This window comes from Heloderma suspectum, chromosome 10 (assembly GCF_057233095.1).
Source record: "Heloderma suspectum isolate Gila_16-S chromosome 10, 16-S_ref, whole genome shotgun sequence".
NCBI classification, from domain to species: domain Eukaryota; kingdom Metazoa; phylum Chordata; class Lepidosauria; order Squamata; family Helodermatidae; genus Heloderma; species Heloderma suspectum.
In genome coordinates, this window is record NC_139467.1 from 49,360,530 (window position 1) to 49,380,184 (window position 19,655).

Consider the following 19,655-nt stretch of genomic DNA (forward strand, 5'->3'; position numbering starts at 1 on the left):
AAGGAGGGGGGTGGATTTGTGGGTTTTTAGTTGAGTTGGGGGCTTATTTGAAGGTTTCTTTAGCTCTGTTTAGGGCTGCTTTCTCTCTCTCTCTCTCTCTCTCTCTCTCTCTCTCTCTCTCTCATTATTATTATTTATTACATTTCTATACCACCCCATAGCCAAAGCTCTCTGGGCGGTTTACAAAAGTTAAAACATTAAAATACAATATACAAAGTTTAAAAGCCATTTACCTAAAAGCACACAGATGATATACACAAACAACATCTACCTAAAAACAACTTTCAAGAGGCAGTCATAACTAAAGACACATCCAGGACCGATGATAACTGTGAAGCTCTTCTGATCAAAGCTACAACTTCCTCCATTCGCTTCTGTTTGCTGAAGGCAATAGTGCTATGGGATGAGCACAGGAGCATTCCCGTCTTCAGTTCTGTTCACTCAAGCTGCTATATGATATAGTGTGGAGGGAGGGAAGCAGCAGCAGCCTCTGTTTCCAATTTCTTTGCTCCTCAGGACCAGCAATGGCTCTGGAGACCAGCTTCAGCTGGATGGGCTTTTTGGGTTGCAGGGAGCCCTTGGTGTCCAGTTCCGTGGGGATCAGCATCTCTCTGCAGACTTGGAAGGACAATTTCTGCAGCAAGTCCACCACAGCCACTGTCATGACCAGGAGAGCAAAGCGCATCCCAGTGCAGTTCCTGAGACCTGCTCTGAAGGGCAGGAAGACGTACGGGTCGATGCTTTCCTTGTTCTCTTTACGGAACCTCTCGGGCCTGAACTCTTCTGGTTCTGGCCAATATTCTGGGTCATGGTGCAGGACAAAAGTAGGGATCATGGTCACAACTGCCTTTGGGATCATCAGTCCATTAATCTCCACAGTTTTTTTGCAGATCCTTTCAAGCCGTCCTCCTGGAGGGTAGAGCCTGAGGGTTTCATTCACCACCATGTCAAGATGCTCCATCTGAAGAACTGCATCATAGTTGGGAGAAGCCTGACTGGGAAGTGCCTCATCTATCTCCTCCCGCAGCCTCTGCTGAACATCTGGGTGTGTGGCCAGGCAGTAAGACAGGACGCTGAGGGCACAACTGGTGGTCTCATAACCAGCAAAAACAAAGATAATGGCCTGTGTCAAAATCTCTTTGTCAGTCAGAGCTTTATATGAATTTGGGTCATCAGAGGTGTCACTGGAAATTTGGAAGTCCACCATTAGCTGCAGAAAGTCAGCCCAGTTTGTGTGATTATTGTGTGATTATTCTTTTGCTGGTCCTTCTTGATTTTCTTGACAACATCAGTGAAGAAGTTTACGAAGGACCTAGGCATCAGGGTGAATTTTAGTTTATCCAGCAACGGCATGAGGAATGGAAAGATGACAAGCAGGAGTAGCAATGGATTTAAGAAGCTGAACTTGAGTAACTTTTTGATGTGCATGACGAAAGGATCATTGGGGTTGTTTATGGAGTCTACGTTGACGCTGAAGGAAGTGCTGGTTATCACATCCATACTATAGGCCCCAAAGATGCCTTTCATGTCTACGGGTTCTTCATTTTCCACTTTCTTTTGAACGTTCTTCACCAACGTTTCCCCATAATGGTTGATGACTGGCAACATCTCCTTCAATCTCCCACTCGTGAAGGCGGGAGACAGAACAGTGTGAATCCTCTTCCACTGTTCATCCTCAGCTATTGTTATGGATGAGTCCAGCTCTCCATTCAAACCAAAGTTCCTGTGGTTGGTGAAATGGGTGTAGAATTCTTTTATCAGGATGGCTTTGATGATGGTTGGATCCAGAATAGCCATCACTGGCTGGCGGCCATCAAAAATCCTCCAGATTTTGCCATACTTCTGGTAACACCTCTGGTTGAAATCCAGAACCCCTTTCCGGTATTCGAGAAAGGGCCCAATGACAGGCAAAGGCCGTGGTCCAGGAATTCCCAGCTTCTCAAAGAAACTGCATGGCTGGATCCCATGGAGCACCAGGAGGGCCAAAAAGGCAACGATAAGTGACCAGGTCTCTGAGGGAAGCCCGGGGAAGGCCCATCGTGCACCCCGCGGAGCCGTCAGTGAGCGCCCTGTCCCCTGAGGGCGGAGGAAGACCCGTGGACTCGCCAGGTATGTTGTCTCCCGGGAGGACAGGTTAGAGACGTGACTGAAAGGTTGCCTGCACTCATCAAGCCCACTGACAGGGATCCCTTTCTTCTCATCCATGTGGGAACAAATGATACCGCCAAGCAGAGCTACAAAGAAATCACGTCTGACTTTGAAGCTCTGGGAAGGAAACTCAAGAACTTTGGGGCCCAGATAGTTTTCTCATCCATCCTTCCAGTAGTTAGAAGAGGGACAGAAAGGGAAAGAAAGGAGAAAAAAAATACTCTGGTGAATGACTGGCTATGAAGGTGGTGCTGGCGTGAGAGATTTGGATTCCAGGACCATGGGCTATACTTCCTGGAAGATGGGCTGTTGGCAAGGGACGGGTTGCCCCTCACAAAGACGGAAAAGAATGTGTTTGGCACAGCATGAAGAACTCCATCAGGAGGGCTTTAAACTGAATCCTACGGGGGAGGGAGATGTAAAGTTGTGGGTAACAATGGACGAAGGCTCATGCACTGCTGCAATGGAGAGAACAGCTCTAATAGCACCTGTCAAGAATGCAGGTGATAGAAGCCAAAGCCATGATGGCCAATCTGGTTGTCACGTACAAAGTAGCCACCTGGAAGCTGATTGTTTTTTGGCTGTTTCTCAGCCCAGCAGCTCAAGCCACATTCTGCTCCAGCTACTTGGGAAAGTGATAACAGCCATGTCTTCTGGGAAGATTCAGCCTCCTTGGAGGGTGGAGTGGGGTGTCCTGGGACTGGGCTATGTCTGGGTGTTTCAAATCTGCCTTGAGTTGCTAGGGCTGGGCAATAAAAAGGGGGGCAAAGGAAGGAAGGGCGTCTCTTCTTTTGCCCTGACAGTACTAGGGTGCGTTGCTGCTCGATGGCTATCCTGAAAGGCCCATACTTTGGTATGTATATGATAGAATAGCTAGCTTTATTGTTTTGCTCCAGGGAGTGTGTGCCCAGGTGACTGGTGTTTCTGGCTTTGGGGTAGTCTAATCTTGCATATAATTTCCTGTACAACCTACCACCTCTCCCCTTTCCCTTCCTCTTTGTTCCCTTTCCCTAATAAACTTTTATCCAACTTCCAGTTGGTGTGGTGTGTCCTGTATAACTTCAGTTCTAAATACAGTGCCTGTTGGCCAAGGAGGGAAGCTACTGGGTAATCTTGGGAAGACTTGTGGCCGAGTTGGGCCTGGCCTACCTTGAAGGGTTGTTGGGGCAAGACCAACAATCCTTCACAGCACCCAATAATAGCCTTCAAAAACATGGAGGAAGAAAGCCAGACTGTAAAGCACATGGTCTTCGAAGTCTATATACTAATGCCCAGAGTACAGGCAACAAATAGAACAAACTGGAACTCTTAATACAGGGGGGAAATTATGACTTGATAGGTGTGACTGAAACTTGGTGGGATGACTCCTATGACTGGAATACAGCAATTGAAGGATATAACTTGTTCAAAAGGAACAGAAGGAACAGAAGGGGAGATGGAGTTGCATTATATGTTAAAGATACATATCTCTGCACAGGAGATACAGGAGGATGAACTTGGTAGCCTCATCGAGAGCATCTGGGTTAAAATAAATGGAGCAAAGAATAAAAGGAGAAGACAAGGATGAAACTTTTGAAAAGCAAATTGCCAGTGTTTTAAGGAAGCATGATGTAGGAGTAATGTGGGACTTCAATTTCCCTGATATTTGCTGGGAAACAAATTCTGCAAAACATGGCCCCTCCAGGAAATTCCTGACTTTGTGTGTCAGATAACTTCCTCCTACAGAAAGTAGAGGAAGGAACTAGAGGATTGGCTATCCTTGACTTGATCCTAACCAATAGAGGTGACTTAGTGGATAAAGTAGCAATTATGGGAACTCTGGGGGAAAGTAACCATGTTATACTTGAGTTCTTGGTTCTAAAGGAAACAAAAGCCGAGTGTAACCAAACGCATACCATGGATTTTAGGAAAGCAAATTTTAATAAACTCAGAACGATGGTAAGAAAGGTTCCACGGCAAGTGACACTAATGTGAAAAGGAATCCAGGAAGGGTGGGAGTTTTTAAAACAGAAAATTCTAAAGGCACAATTACAAACAATTCCAAGAAAAAAGGTGGAAGACAACAGAAGAAGCCAATGTGGCTTCACAAAATGCTCAGAGATGACCTGAAAACAAAAAAGGACAAATATAGGAAGTGGAAAGAAGGCCAAGTAACAAAGGAAGAGTACAGGCAGGTAGCACAGAATTGCAGGGATGGCGTCAGGAAGGCTAAAGGTGAGAACGAGCTGAGGCTAGCGAGAGATGCAAAAAGCAACAAAAAAGCTTTCTTCAGATACGTGCATAGTAAAAGACAGATGAAAGAAATGGTAGTTCAGCTATTAAATAAGGATGGCAAAATGGTAACAGATGACAAAGGAAAAGCAGGAGTGCTCAATTCCTACTTTGGCTCAGTCTTCTCCCGAAAGAGGGTCTATGACCCCCCTGGCAAAGGTGAAGTACAGGCTGAAGGGGCAGGATTGCAGCTTGACATCGATAGGTCAAGGAACACCAAATTCCTTTGAATGAGTTCAAATCTCCAGGGCCAGATGAACTGCATCCTAGAGTAATAAAGGAACTGGCAGAAGAACTCTCAGAACCGCTGTCTATTCTCTTTTGGAAATCATGGAGGACAGGTGCCTGGAGGAGGGCTAATGTTGTCTCTGTCTTCAAAAAGGAGGAACCTGGGAATTACAGACCAGTCAGTCTGACATCAATCCCTGGGAAAATTCTGGAGCAGATGATAAAGCAATCCATCTGGAAGCACCTTGAAAACAATGCAGTGATTACTCGAAGCCAACATGGATTTGTCAAGAACAAATCCTGTCAGATGAATCCGATCTCATTTTTTGATCAAGTAACCTCCCTTGTGGACTGTGGGAATGCTGTGGACAGAATATACCTTGACATCAGCAAAGCTTTCGACAAAGTGCCCCATGATACCCTGATGAGCAAACTAGGTCAAAGTGGGCTAGATGAAACAACGATCCGGTGGATCCACCGTTCGCTATAGAATCGGACTCAGTCCTGGGCCCAGTGCTATTCAACATTTTTATTAATGACTTGGAGGAGGAGGTGCAGGGAATGCTGATCATGTTTGCAGATGCAACAATACTACAACTGAGAAGGATCTTGGTAGGGCTGTGCAGGTACCCCCGATCTGACTCAGAAGCCACTTCACGGCTTCCAAGGCAAGCCCAATCTGGCTTGGGCAGATTCGGAGGGGCCCTGACCCACTTCCACCCCAAACCCAAAGGGGGTTCCCCACCAATGCCCCCCGCAGCCCCCCAGCTCTTTACCTGGGCCGCCTCCTCCTCTGCTGCCACTGCCACCACCTTCTCCGTCGTTGGCTTCTTCTTCTTCGCTGCTACCTCTGTCATCGCCTTTGCTGCTGCTATCTTCTGAGGCCTGGACATGTGGTGGGATACTTGGCTTCTTCCAGGGAGTTGCCATTTTTAAAATGGCAACTTCCTGGAACTTCCAGCACTCTTCAAGTACTTGAAAGGTTGTCACAGAGAGGAAGGCCAGGATCTCTTCTCGATCATCCCAGAGTGCAGGACACAGAATAATGGGCTCAAGTGACAGGAAGCCAGATTCCGGCTGAACATCAGGAAAAACATCCTGACTGTTAGAGCAATACGACAATGGGACCAATTCCCGGGGGGGGGGGGCTCTCCCACACTGGAGGTATTCAAGATGAGGCTGGACTGCCATCTATCGGGGATGCTCTGACTTGGATTCCTGCATTGAGCAGGGGGTTGGACTCAATGGCCCCTTCCATCCCTAGTATTCTATGATTCTAGGGACAGAGAAAGCTGTGTACACACTTGACAAGTTGTCTTGGGATCATGTATTCAGTATGTGACAAAGAGGCTATCAAGACTCCTCAGACCAACTAACTACAATCCTCTCCTGCTCATCCATGTGGGAACAAATGATACAGCCACTGCCAGAAGAAAAAGTAAGTGGCCTGGAGCGGCGACTGTCGACCCTCCGGGGAATAAGAGAACACGAAGAGTTCTTGGACAGAATGGGGGAACTACAGCAGCAAAGGGAAGACCAGAAGCTTGAAGAGCAACAGCAAGATGAGGCAGTGGGAAATGCTGAGGTGAAGAAAAATGGAGTAGAGGATACTCCTTGGAAAAGGGTGACAGTTAGGAGAAGAAGAACTAGAAGCCACTCTGCACCAGTGGAAGCAGTGGAGCTGTGGAACCGATTCCAGGTACTTGTGGATGAGACTGGAGGACAGCCTGCAGAAGAAGAATTACAGGGGAACCTACATGAGAGTGAGCTAGAGGCTGAAGGTCAGTCAAACAGAGGCGATGAAACCCAGGCCTACAACAACAAGAAGAGAAGAGTGGTAGTAGTGGGAGACTCCTTGCTGCGTGGGATCGAGACCCAAGTATGTCACAAAGACCCGTGGACTCGCCAGGTATGTTGTCTCCCGGGAGGACGGATTAGAGACGTGACTGAAAGATTGCCTGCACTCATCAAGCCCACTGACAGGTATCCCTTTCTTCTTATCCATATGGGAACAAATGATACCGTCGAGCGGAGCTACGAAGAAATCACGTCAGACTTTGAAGCTCTGGGAAGGAAACTCAAGAACTTTGGGGCCCAGATAGTTTTCTCATCCATCCTTCCAGTAGTTAGAAGAGGGATAGAAAGGGAACGAAAAATACTCCGGGTGAATGACTGGCTATGAAGGTGGTGCCGACGCGAGAGATTTGGATTCAGGGACCACGGGCTATACTTCCTGGAAGATGGGCTGTTGGCAAGGGACGGGTTGCACCTCACAAAGGATGGGAAGAATCATGTGTTTGGCCACAGCATGAAGAACTTCATCAGGAGGGCTTTAAACTGAATCCTATGGGAAAGGGAGATGTAAAGTTGGGGGTAACAATGGACATAGGCTCATGCACTGCAATGGAGAGAACAGCTCTGATAGCGCTCAATAATAGTCTTCAGACACATGTAGGAAGAAAGCCAGACTATGAAGCACGTGGTCTTCGATGTCTATACACTAAAGCCCAGAGTATGGGAAACAAACAGAACGAACTTGAACTCTTAATACAGGAGGGAAATTATGACTTGATAGGTATAACTGAGACTTGGTGGGATGACCCTCATGACTGGAATACAGCAATTGAAGGACATAACTTGTTCAAAAAGAACAGGAGGAACAGAAAGGGAGGTGGGGTTGCACGGTATGTGAAAAATACATATCTCTGCACAGAAATACAGGAGGAGGAGCTTGGTAGACCCATCGAGAACATCAGGATCAAAATAAATGGCGCAAAGAATAAAAGGAACCTGGTGGTCGGAGTCTACTACCGGCAGCCACCCAACCAAGGAGAAGATGAGGATGAAACTTTTGAAAGGCAAATTGCCAGTGTTTTAAGGAACCATGATGTAGGAGTAATGAGGGACTTCAATATCCCCGATATTTGCTGGGAAACAAATTCTGCAAAACATGGCCCCTCCAGGAAATGCCTGACTTGTGTGTCAGATAACTTCCTCCTACAGAAAGTAGAGGAAGGAACTAGAGGATTGGCTATCCTTGACTTGATCCTAACCAATAGAGGTGACTTAGTGGATAAAGTAGCAGTTACAGGAACTCTGGGGGAAGGCGACCATGTTGTACTTGAGTTCTTGGTTCTAAGGGAAGCAAAAGCCCAGTGTAGTGAAACGCGTACCCTGGATTTTAGGAAAGCTGATTTTAATCAACTCAGAACAATGATAAATAAGGTCCCATGGCAAGCGACGCTAACGAGAAAAGGAGTCCAAGATGGGTGGGAGCTTTTAAAAAGGGAAATTCTCAAGGCACAATCACAAACAATTCCAACAAGAAGAAAAGGTGGAAGACAACAGAAGAAGGTTTTCTTCAGCTACTTGCGTAGTAAAAGGCAGGGGAAAGAAATGGTGGTTCAGCTATTAAATAAGGATGGCAAAATGATAACAGATGACAAAGAAAAGGCAGAGGTGCTCAATTCCTACTTTGGCTCAGGCTTCTCCCAAAAGAGGGTCTATGATCCCCCTGGCAAAGGCGAAGTACAGGCTGAAGGGGCAGGATTGCAGCTTGAGATCAAGCATATGGTCAAGGAATACCTCATTACTTTGAATGAGTTCAAATCTCCAGGACCAGATGAACTGCATCCTAGAGTAATAAAGGAACTGGCAGAAGAACTCTCAGAACCGCTGTCTATTCTCTTTGAGCAATCATGGAGGGCGGGGGAAGTGCCAGATGACTGGAGGAGGGCTAATGTTGTCCCTATCTTCAAAAAGGGTAAAAAGGAGGAACCTGGGAACTACAGACCAGTCAGTCTGACATCAATCCCTGGGAAAATTCTGGAGCAGATGATAAAGCAATCCATCTGGAAGCACCTTGAAAACAATGCCGTGATTACTCAAAGCCAACATGGATTTGTCAAGAACAACTCCTGCCAGACGAATCTGATCTCATTTTTTGATCAAGTGACCTCTCTTATGGTCCGTGGGAATGCTGTGGACATAATATACCTCGACTTTGGCAAAGCTTTCGACAAAGTGCCCCATGGTATCCTGATGAGCAAACTAGCTCAAAGTGGGCTAGATGAAACAACGATCCGGTGGCTCCACAGTTGGCTACAGAATCGGACTCAAAGAGTGCTTCTCAATGGGACCTTCTCAAACTGGGAAGAGGTAACGAGTGGGGTACCGCAAGGCTCAGTCCTGGGCCCAGTGCTCTTCCACATTTTTATTAATGACTTGGAGGAGGAGGTGCAGGGAATGCTGATCCAATTTGCAGATGACACAAGGTTGGGCGGGATAGCTAATACTTTGGAAGACAGAAACAAAATTCGGAGTGATCTGGATAGACTGGAGCGCTGGGCAGAAAACAACAGAATGACATTGAATAGGGATAAATGCCAAGTTCTGCACGTGGCTCAACAACACTACAAGCGAGAAGGATCTTGGAATATTGTCGATCACAAGCTGAATATGAGCCAACAATGTGATGTGGCTGCAAAAAAGGCCAATGCTATTTTGGGCTGCATTAATAGAAGCGTCGCTTCCAAATCCTGGGAAGTACTAGTTCCCCTCTACTCAGCACTGGTTAGGCCTCATCTGGAGTACTGTGTCCAGTTCTGGGCGCCACACTTTAAGAAGGACGCAGACAAGCTGGAGAGGGTTCAGAGGAGGGTAACAAAGATGATCAGGGGACTGGAAACAAAGCCCTACTGTAGCAGCCATATCGGGGGTCAGACTAGGTAGCCTCATGCAGTCTCATGCTTCATGTTCTTGCTGAGCTCTTTCTCCCTTGAATATATTGTTGTAAGCTGACGAAACACAGGAATTCCTTATCTTGTCAAAGGTCCTACAATTGTATATCTTGTTCTCTGCTGTTCTCTTCTGTTCTCTCCTTATCATGGCTACCCTATAACCCAGTTCTTGTATTATAAACAATGGTGCTAAGAGAAGAAATGTTGAGGACTGCAACCCCACACGGGAGGGGGAGGAGGAGCCGTTTCATATGTGTCACAATGTCTATAAAAACAATGTGCTAATGTATTTCGGGGCTTCTGGCTTTTTGGAAATGATTCCAGCCTTAAGCCCGCGCGTTAAATAAAGAATCTCTTTTTCCTTCACTCCGTGGTCTCTCTGACTCTGGGTTCTGCAACACTACGAGGAGAGACTGAAGGAACTGGGCATGTTTAGCCTTGAGAAGAGAAGACTGAGGGGAGATAGGATAGCGCTCTTCAAGTCCTTGAAAGGTTGTCCCAAAGAGGAAGGCCAGGCTCTCTTCCCGATCATCCCAGAGTGCAGGACACGGAATCATGGGCTCAAGCGACAGGAAGCCAGATTCCAGCTGAACAACAGGAAAAACTTCCTGACTGTGAGAGCAATATGACAATGGAACCCATTACCTGGGGAGGTGGTGGGCTCTCCCACACTGGAGGCCTTCAAGACGAGGCTGGACAGCCACCTGTCCCGGATGCTCTGACTTGGATTCCTGCATTGAGCAGGGGGTTGGACTCGATGGCCTTGTAGGCCCCTTCCAACCCTACTATTCTATGATTCTAAGAAATATTGAATGGCTCTCTGAAGACTATGGGGATCTGGGTAGGTATAGTGGAAACCATTGTATATCAAGGAGCCAGAATTCCCCTGCCCATGTCTAGAGTGCTGTGGTGCCTATTTACTGAGCTGATCGATGGGTAGCTATAGTAGTTCCCAGGTTAAAGCTGTTGATGCTGTGCTTGAGCTGATAGGAAAGGCCCTTGGCAAGATGCCCAGGCCAGCCGAGAGTGGCGATTGGAGCTACCTGTGTCGGGCACGGGCTGCCTATCTGCCCGTGTTGAGGCTGGTTGTTTTCTAGTAGAGAATGGAAGGGATCAAGCGCATGATTCCCTGGGACGCCCAAGGCAGGACATCACCACAGGCCGAGCTGGCACTGCAGGCCAGCCAGTGGAGCTGCTCAGCACTGCTGTGGTCTGATTTGCTGGTCTTAGGGAAAGAGCACGGGGTCCGGTGGCTGAAGTAAGTGTGTTTTCAATGTATTGTTTTGCTTCCTCTTGCTTTATTAGCCCATTTTAGCTAAAGCAATTGCTTTCTTTCATCCACTGGTGTGTCCATTGCCTCTGAATATCCAAAAAGAGCCGTTGCCTAGTGACAAAACATTTGGTGAAACATTTGGCAACCAAGGTGGGATACTCAGAGTTCAATGCCCTTGTGGGGGAAGGGAGCCACCGATGCACTGCAGCAATGGCCAGGGTTTCATGGGGGGGCCCGGCAAAGCTGTTGACTGGGACCCAGGGGTCGCACAAGTCCTGAGCCAGGGTGATCTGAGGCGGCTGGAAGGAGGAGCCCCGTGCACAGTGGAATGCACAGGCCGGGCATGTGGAAGAAGCGGGAGGGGCTGAAAGCAGAGATGGGGATCAGATGGGCTCTTCTCACTGCACTCCCTGAGTCAGAGGCCACTCAGAAGGGAGAACACGAGGCAGAAGTTGTTTTTAGGATAAAGCAGGAGGCCAGTGAGATGACTGCCTCATAGAAGGAGCAGCCTTCCGCACAGGAGGTGTCAAGAGGGCCCTGCGGGGTCGGGGAGTTGCAGGCCGCAGAAGAGCGAGCTGCCGCGGCAGAAGCGCGCTTTGCCAGAGAGGGACATCAGAAGCCATCTGCGCCCAGCCCTGTTAGAGGCAGGGCGCTTGCTGGGCCTGGGTTTGGGATCCTGGAACCTGGGAGAGAGAACACCGGGCGGGACTCCAGCGATGCGAGGGGCTGTGGTGAGTGAAAGGAGGGGGCACAGAGCGTGAGAGGGAGAAGGAGGTGAGGAGACAGGAGTGGCAGGAGCTGCTTAAGCCAGACCCTTGGGTGAGTTCAAGTGGGATGGGGAGGGAAGTGACCCCCAGTCACCTGTACTGAAAAGGGCTGCAGCCAGCAGAAGGAGGCATGTTGGAGAAGAGGCGGTTGGAGGGGAGCCCTGCCCCCGGGGCATGGTCCTTTGGGCGCAGCTGCCCTGCCCTGCCCTGCCCTGCCCTGCCCTGTCCAGCAGCAAGAGAGTGCTGGAGCACAGGACAGGCAGGAGAGAAGAGTGATGAGAAACAGGGCCGGCCAGAGCCGGAGGGGCGAAGGCCGGGGCAGGCAGACAAAGGCTCACGATTGCTGAGAAGTGATTTCCATCCCCATCTGTGGAAAAGGCAGCAGGCGGGTGGGGGAGAGAAATCAAGCAAAGGACACAGAGGCTGTTGAAGGAAGTGAAAGGATGTTGAAGAAAGTTTGTGCAAAATGTGGAAGGAAAGCTTACAAGAAAAGCTTGGGGAGAAAAAGACCTGGGCAGGGCAGCATGTGCATGCATATGAGAGAGAGAGAGAGAGAGAGAGAGAGAGAGAGAGAGAGAGAGAGAGAAGTTAAAGAGAAGCAGCATGACAACTTCTGCAACTGGGCGCCCGCGTAACAACAGCCGAAAAGATGAAGGGGTGGAGGGATGAGAAACGCCTCTTCGTGTGGAGTGGGGCTGTGGCTCTGAAGAGGAAGCTAATGACAGACAGCACAGAACGGTGCGGGCACTCACACCCTGGAGGAGTGCATTGGCTCCCTCCTGGGCTTTTGTGCAGGGATTTCCAGCATCCTTGAACGCATCATTGGCATTGACTCCTAAAGGGAGAGGGAATTTCAGACTCCCCTGGGCTGGTTTGCATTTGAAATTCAAGCAACAAGAGGACAGCAAGGCCGTCACTTAAAGGACCCTCCACCAGATAGACCAGTGAATATGAGGCAGTACTGCCTATTAGGCAGGTGCAAGAAATCTTGAGACAGTATTTATTGCATTTTTTGCATTTATACCCCACCTTTTTTCCTCTTGCAAGGAACCCAAGGCGTCTTACATTATCCTCCTCCTCTCCATTTTATCCTCACAACAACAACCCTGTGAGGTGGGTTGGGCTGAGAGTCTGTGACTGGCCCAGAGTCACCCAGTGAGCTTCCATGGCCAAGTGTGGACCTGGATCTCCCGACTCCCAGTCCAGCACTCTCGCCACTACACCACTCAGACAGTATTATTTGAGGTGGGGAACTTAAGACCAGTGGTCTCCCTCAGTCCCCCTCTGTTCCTGGTGAGAAGAAGCTAAGCAGGAGTTAGAGGATGATGGTGGATTCCCCTCGCCCCCCCCCCCTCAGGTTAAGAAACAGGGCCCCCTGCTGTTGCTGGGCCAGACATGGTCATTTTGCTGAAGCAAATTAGAAAGATGCTGGTGTGTGGATATTGATTTGTTGAGGAGGGTGAGAAATTAATCCTCAAAATTTATCCCCAAGAGTATTCGGATTCATAGAATCATAGAATGGTAGGGTTGGAAGGGGCCGACAAGGCCATCGAGTCCAACCCCCTGCTCAATGCAGGAATCCAAGTCAGAGCATCCCTGACAGATGGCTGTCAAGCCTCGTCTTCAAGGCCTCCAGTGTGGGAGAGCCCACCACCTCCCCAGGTAATTGGTTCCATTGTCGTATTGCTCTAACAGTCAGGAAGTTTTTCCTGATGTTCAGCCAGAATCTGGCTTCCTGCAACTTGAGCCCATTCTTCCGTGTCCTGCATTCTGGGATGATCGAGAAGAGATCCTGGCCTTCCTCTCTGGGACAACCTGTCAAGTCCTTGAAGAGCGCTATCCTGTCTCCCCTCAGTCTTCTATTCTCAAGGCTAAACATGCCCAGTTCTTTCAGTCTCTCCTCACAGGGCTTTGTTTCCAGTCCTCTGATCATCTTTGCTGCCCTCCTCTGAACCCTCTCCAGCTTGTCGGCATCCTTCTTAAAGTGCGATGCCCAAAACTGGACACAGCAGTCCAGATGAGGCCTAACCAGTGCTGAGTAGAGGGGAACTAGTACTTCCCAGGATTTGGGAGTTATGCTTCTATGAATGCAGCCCAAAATAGCATTGGCCTTTTTTTGCAGCCACATCACATTGTTGGCTCATATTCCGCTTGTGATCTACAACCATTCCAAGATCCTTCTCACTTGTAGTGTTGTTGAGCCACGTATCCGCCATCTTGTAACTCTGCATTTGTTTTCTTTTTCCTAGGTGCAGAACATGGCATTTATCCCTGTTAAATTTCATTCTGTTGTTTTCTGCCCAGCACTCCAGTCTATCAAGATCACTTTGAATTGTGTTTCTGTCTTCCAAAGTATTAGCTGTCCCGCCCAATTTGATGTCATCTGCAAATTGGATCAGCATTCCCTGCACCTCGTCCTCCAAGTCATTAATAAAAATGTTGAAGAGCACTGGGCCCAGGACTGAGCCCACTCGTTACCTCTCCCCAGTTTGAGAAGGTCCCCTTGATAAGCACTCTTTGAGTCCGATTCTGTAGCCAACTGCGGATCCACTGGATCGTTGTTTCATCTAGCCCACTTTGAGCTAGTCTGCTCATCAGGATATCATGGGGCACTTGGTCAAATGCTTTGCATACGTGCAGTGTTGGGACCTGTCTGCTGAAAAGGTGCTGAACCTTGCAGACCCCAGCCACCCAGAGTGATGCTCAACATCTGTTGAACAGGACGGGCTTTTTGGAGGCTGCACATTCCTCACCTTGTTCAAGTAATGCCCAACTGATTAGGTGAATGAATGGGAAGAAAGCCCAGCATCAACAGGGGAGAGTGTCAGCTGACGGATGGCAAAGCTGTTGTAGCCGCTGCAGTGCCCTTTTGTGGAGGGTCTACCCTTCCAATTGTGTGTCTGTCAAGGCAGAGGTGGCTAAGTAAAGTCTGTAGCAGCAAGGGTGGGGGGTGGGAGTGGGTGAAGTTGAGGCTCTTGGTGTGAATGCACCAGACGCTGCAGTTGACCACACTCCCTTTTAGCAACAGCTGCTTGTATGATACTGAGCCAAGACTGAAAGGAACTCACTAAGGGTAGGCAACTACATTAAAGGAAAATCTGGGAGCCCCCAGAGCTTTTTGATTCCACTTCCATGGCGCGATGAGGACTGGCTCCTTAGACAAGGAACATGGCAAAATGCCCTTTCCTGGCAGCCTTCCCAGAACTTTCTGCATTTTTCAATGGAAACAGCGCCATCTAGTGGCACCAAAATAGCAGTACACCCCTTATTAAATATAGTTTAATATGGGGTGTACCGCTATTTTGGAGCCATATATCTGATTATTGGGGGGGGGGGGGGTTACAACAGAGTAACCTGGAAAAGGCACAGGAGGGGCCCTGGATGTCAGCAACATCATGTAATGGACCTGCCATCTTCCGTGAGTGGCCAATCATGAGTATGCATTAAATTGCTCATGTAAAAATGCTCTGATTGAGAGCCAGTAGCAGTAACAAGGAGACCCAGTACAATAATGATTTGGGTGAAAGATGAATCCTCCAGCCCTTGCTTTATTTAACAGTCAAGATAGAGATGGTATATTTCAGAAGGGGCAAAAGCAGGATCCCAGAGAGTGAATGCTCTTCAAGAGCAGGTGTTAGCCCCCACTGAAGAAGAGGCATAAGCAAGTCCTGTACTAGACATGGAAGCAGCCCATGCTGAAACCTGGTCCATCGATGGAGATGGAGGGGGTGGCGCGTGGCCACTATCGACCTGAGGAAGTACACCATGCTTTCTGGGGCTGGGCAGGGTGGATCCAGGCAGTATGCTCAGCTGATGGCAGGAAGCAATTTAGGGATGTCGGAGAAATCCTCAACAGAACCAAACGAATTTGGATTTTCATGACTCCAACTCACAGATTCCACAGCAGACTGGCTTTTCCTGTCAGGCAGATTCTGCTGACCTGCATACCAATTTTCTAACTTTCCCAAATTTTGAGCAAATTTCATCATAGAAAAATACACATTTTTAAAAAAAGCAGCCCAAAGTGTGCATTTCATCCATGAAAATGCGCATTTTGGCAAATTTGCACATTTTCACGTGTGCAGAATTGTGCAAATGTAAAGTTGTGCAAATTTGGAGAAAAACCCCGGTAGTGTGGATGGGCAGAAGACAGAATGAAAGGTGCCTGACCATCCGGGAAACACAGACGGAAAGGATTTTACACCACCTCTGCATTTCTGGTAAGCATGCCAATGGAAGTAATCTGATGTGGTACACATATTTACAGACTCCAGAGTGGTATGCAAAGGGCTGACGACATGGTTTTGAAGGTCCTGTATATCCAAATACCCCCATGAGGGCAAGAGTTATGAAAAGCTGGTGGGTCCATTGATCCAGAAAATAACTTTGCGTTGGACATGTAGATGGGCATGCCTCAGGAATGAGCGAGGCCCACGCAGACAGCTACGGACTAATTTCCTGAGCTTGAGCAGCATTGCCCACACAGGATCAGGGGGAGGAAATGCTAACTTTGGCTTGCTGGACTCATGAAGAGAACATCACACCACGTGGGAGCTCAGGCTGCCCATGAATGGGCTTCACAGGGGGCATCCCTCGTGGGTGCAGTGGCAACAGTTAAAGCAGCAGGTGAACTATGCCACAATGTGAAACAGATGTCCCTCCCCAAATCAAACTGGAGAAAATTGTCACCAAGAGGCCAGGATTCAATTGGGCAGAGTTAACCAGTGCTGTTTCTCCTGTTTTCCTGGGACGTGAGAAAATTAAGGCGCTGGGAATAATTGATTCAATTATTAATTGAATAAATAATAGTATCAATTATCTGGCTCTCACAGGTGGAACCAGAATAGCAGGGATGGGCATCAACCCCACTCACACTGTCTATAGTGGAAAAGACAACAATTGTTGTTGTTGTTCAGTCGTTCAGTCGTGTCCGACTCTTTGTGACCCCATGGACCATAGAACGCCAGGCCTTCCTGTCCTCCGCTCTCTCCCGGAGTGTGTTCAAGTCCATATTCATTGCATTGGTGATGCTATCTAGCCATCTCATCCTCTGCCGCCCCCTTCTCCTTTTGCCTTCAGTCTTTTCCAGCATCAGGGACTTTTCCAGAGAGTTTTCTCTTCGCATTAGGTGGCCAAAATATTTGAGCTTCAGCTTCAGTATCTGTCCTTCCAATGAGCACTCAGGGTTGATTTCCTTTAGGATGGACTGATTTGACCTCCTTGCAGTCCAGGGGACTCGTAAGAGTCTTCTCCAGCACCACAGTTCGAAAGCATCAGTTCTTCGGCACTCAGCCTTCCTTATAGTCCAGCTCTCACAGCCATACGTTACTACTGGGAAAACCATAGCTTTGATTAGATGGACCTTTGTCGGCAAGGTGATGTCTCTGCTTCTTACGATGCTGTCTAGGTTTGCCATAGCTTTCCTCCCCAGGAGCAAGTGTCTTTTAATTTCATGGCTACAGTCACCGTCTGCGGTGATCTTGGAGCCCAAGAAAATAAAATCTGTCACTGCTTCCATTTCTTCCCCTTCCATATGCCAGGAAGTGATGGGGCCAGATGCCATGATCTTTGTTTTGTTAATGTTGAGTTTCAAACCAGCTTTTGCACTCTCCTCTTTCACCCTCAACAAGAGGCTGTTTAGATCCTCTTCTCTTTCTGCCATTAGGATGGTATCATCTGCATATCTGAGGTTGTTGATAATTCTCCCGGCAATCTTAATTCCGACCTGTGATTCATCCAACCCGACGTTTCTCATGATGTACGAGTTGTAAAATGTCACCACCCAATGAATTGTTCATTGTGCTTCTTTCTTCCTGTGTGTACAGAGTAGAAGGATATGGCTGTGGCTGTTATTCCTTATTCCTGTATGGACCTTCCCCGACGAGCTGGCTACTTTCTCGGGGTCTTGTCAGCAAGTGATTCTGACAGCAGAGTCCAAGTGTGTACAGGCACCAGCCAAGGATAACAGTGTATTGTTTGTGCGTCTGTGAAAGCCAAGTTGTATTGCAGAAACAATAGCTCCCTCGTGCTAATGGGAATTGTACGAGTATCACTGGAGTGGTTAAGTGGATAATATTTGGCAAAAGTGTATTTGTCTATTTCATAGAATCACCCAAATTGCTTGGTCTGTTGAATGGAACTTTACCTTTCAGTTTTGTCAGAACAACATTGCTAGAACATGGAATGATCCCCGAATCGGGAGTCTGGAAGGGGACTGTATAGCGGGGGAGTGCCCTTCCATCTACTATTATAATCTTAGTAGTGTTACTTGTGTATGAGCCCAATTGAGTAATAACGCTCCTAGAATAATTGATAGTGACAGAGGATGTGTTTGTGTGGTATACTGGAATGTCATATATTGGGAAGATGAAAACATATTGCAACCACCTGTACGAGCATGTCGCTGCAATGTTTTTCATCTACACACTGCTGCAGGGACCCTAGGATGAGAAGCCAAACACGGACCCTAGGATGGTAAGCCAAAGAATGGAGTTTCACATTTCCCATGGCTTGCATGTCACTTTTGTGGCCCAGGCCCTATGGGAAAGTGATGAAATCCCGACTAAATTAAAGGCCTTGATGATAAGGAAATGATCATAGAATCATAGAATCATAGAATAGTAGGGTTGGAAGGGGCCTACAAGGCCATCGAGTCCAACCCCCTGCTCAATGCAGGAATCCAAGTCAGAGCATCCCTGACAAATGGCTGTCCAGCCTCGTCTTGAAGGCCTCCAGTGTGGGAGAGCCCACCACCTCCCCAGGTAATTGGTTCCATTGCCGTATTGCTCTGACACTCAGGAAGTTTTTCCTGATGTTCAGCCGGAATCTGGCTTCCTGTAACTTGAGCCCATTATTCCGTGTCCTGCACTCTGGGATGATCAAGAAGAGATCCTGGCCTTCTTCTCTGTGACAACCTTTCAAGTACTTGAAGAGTGCTATCATATCTCCCCTCAGTCTTCTCTTCTCAAGGCTAAACATGCCCAGTTCTTTCAGTCTCTCTTCATAGGGCTTTGTTTCCAGTCCCCTGATCATCTTTGTTGCCCTCCTTTGAACCCTCTCCAGCTTGTCTGCATCCTTCTTAAAGTGTGGTGCCCAGAACTGGACACAGTACTCCAGATGAGGCCTAACCAGTGCTGAGTAGAGGGGAACTAGTACTTCCCGGGATTTGGAAGCGATGCTTCTATGAATGCAGCCCAAAATAGCATTTGCCTTTTTTGCAGCCACATCACATTGTTGGCTCATATTCAGCTTGTGATCGACGACAATTCCAAGATCCTTCTCGCTCGTAGTGTGGTTGAGCCACGTATCCCCCATCTTGTAACTGTGCATTTGGTTTCTTTTTCCTAGGTGCAGAACTTGGCATTTGTCCCTATTAAATGCCATTCTGTTGTTTTCTGCCCAGCGCTCCAGTCTATCCAGATCACTTTGAATTTTGTTTCTGTCTTCCGAAGTATTAGCTATCCCTCCCAATTTTGTGTCATCTGCAAATCTGATCAGCATTCCCTGCACCTCCTCCTCCAAGTCATTAATAAAAATATTGAAGAGCACTGGGCCCAGGACTGAGCCCTGCGGTACCCCACTCGTTACCCCTCCCCAGCTTGAGAAGGTCCCATTGATAAGCACTCTTTGAGTCCGATTCTGTAGCCAACTGTGGATCCACCGGATCGTTGTTTCATCTAGCCCACTTCGAGCTAGTTTGCTCATCAGGAGATCATGGGGCACTTTGTCGAAAGCTTTGCTGAAGTCGAGGTATATGATGTCTACAGCATTCCCACGATCTACAAGGGAGGTGACTTGATCAAAAAATGAGATCAGATTTGTCTGGCAGGACTTGTTTTTGACAAATCCATGTTGGCTTCGAGTAATCACGGCATTGTTGTCAAGGTGCTTCCAGATGGATTGCTTTATGATCTGCTCCAGAATTTTCCCAGGGATTGATGTCAGACTGACTGGTCTGTAGTTCCCAGGTTCCTCCTTTTTACCCTTTTTGAAGATAGGGACAACGTTAGCCCTCCTCCAGTCATCTGGCACTTCCCCGGTCCTCCATGATTTCTCAAAGAGAATAGACAGCGGTTCTGAGAGTTCTTCTGCCAGTTCCTTTATGACTCTAGGATGCAGTTCATCTGGCCCTGGAGATTTGAACTCATTCAAAGTAATGAGGTGTTCCTTGACCATATGCCTGTCGATCTCAAGCTGCAATCCTGCCCCTTCAGCCTGTACTTCGCCTTT

General features: G+C 48.0%; 1 pseudogene; it reads right to left on the bottom strand.

Annotated features, from left to right (window-relative positions):
* Positions 1-427: 427 nt before the first annotated feature.
* LOC146338267 (cytochrome P450 3A29 pseudogene) lies at positions 428-5,504 on the bottom strand (annotated as a pseudogene).
* Positions 5,505-19,655: the final 14,151 nt, after the last annotated feature.